The sequence below is a fragment of the Cyprinus carpio genome, chromosome A5, assembly GCF_018340385.1.
Source record: "Cyprinus carpio isolate SPL01 chromosome A5, ASM1834038v1, whole genome shotgun sequence".
Classification (NCBI taxonomy): Eukaryota; Metazoa; Chordata; class Actinopteri; order Cypriniformes; family Cyprinidae; genus Cyprinus; species Cyprinus carpio.
In genome coordinates, this window is record NC_056576.1 from 7,348,959 (window position 1) to 7,349,835 (window position 877).

The following is an 877-nucleotide window of genomic DNA, read 5'->3' on the forward strand; positions in this document are numbered from 1 at the left end:
AACTCACTCTCATGTTGTTTCAATGTTGTATGACTCCTGTAGAATATACTTTTAAAAAAAATCAAAATTCTGTTTTTTTTTTTTTTTTTTGGTTTTTTCTCATACTGGTTTCAAATGGGTGAGTAAATGATAAAGAATTTCAATATACCTTCAATATATTATAATCTATTAGTACTTGGAGGTTCAAAAAAAGATACTGATGGGGCTGGTAAAAACTGGTTATTAAAAAAAAAAAAATAAAGAAAGAATGACACAGGATACTTTCACCAATTTTATCCCCACAACAAACTACCAAAAAAAAAAAAACAAAAGCATAGTTGTATACAAACTGTACTAGTCTCCATGACAATAAGTGTGCTAATACAGTTTATGGCTAAACCCAGAGCCATAGGATGTTGCGCATGCGCGACTAAACGAATCACTCCCCGAAACTAGTTTTTTTTTTTTCAGGTGTACCTTGTTAGACTTTAGTCTATGTAGCTATATAAATAGCTCTCGCGTTCCCGTTATCTTTGGTTACCTTTGTTCCCTGTAACTGCTGTAGGTGAGTCTGTTTCATGTTTAAGTCTTTATTTATTTTGTACTTGTTCATGTCTTATTTTAAATAAACTGCACATGGGTTCACATAAACTCACATCCAGTGGATGAATGTTACAGTAAGAATGTTTTCGTTATTTAGAATATTACATTTGGATGTCTCTGACTGGGCTAATAAATTTTGCCTACACTGTAAAAAAAAAAAAAAAAAACATTCTGGAAAAATAGGGCACAATGTACTGTATTAACATCAAGGATATTTTTTTTTTTTTTATGTTGCACTTCATTGCATAGTGTTTTAGGGTTAATGATGTCCTGGGAGGTAATTACCAGTATATTT

General features: G+C 31.2%; 1 protein-coding gene across 1 annotated transcript in view; it reads left to right on the forward strand.

The window, feature by feature from the left end:
- Window positions 1-452: 452 nt before the first annotated feature.
- LOC109104284 (serine protease FAM111A-like) overlaps window positions 453-877 on the forward strand; it is a 9,534-nt gene continuing 9,109 nt past the window's right edge. The window contains exon 1 of the mRNA XM_019117646.2: window positions 453-544. The gene's annotated coding sequence lies outside the window, so the exon portion shown is untranslated. The remainder of the gene's footprint in view (window positions 545-877) is intronic.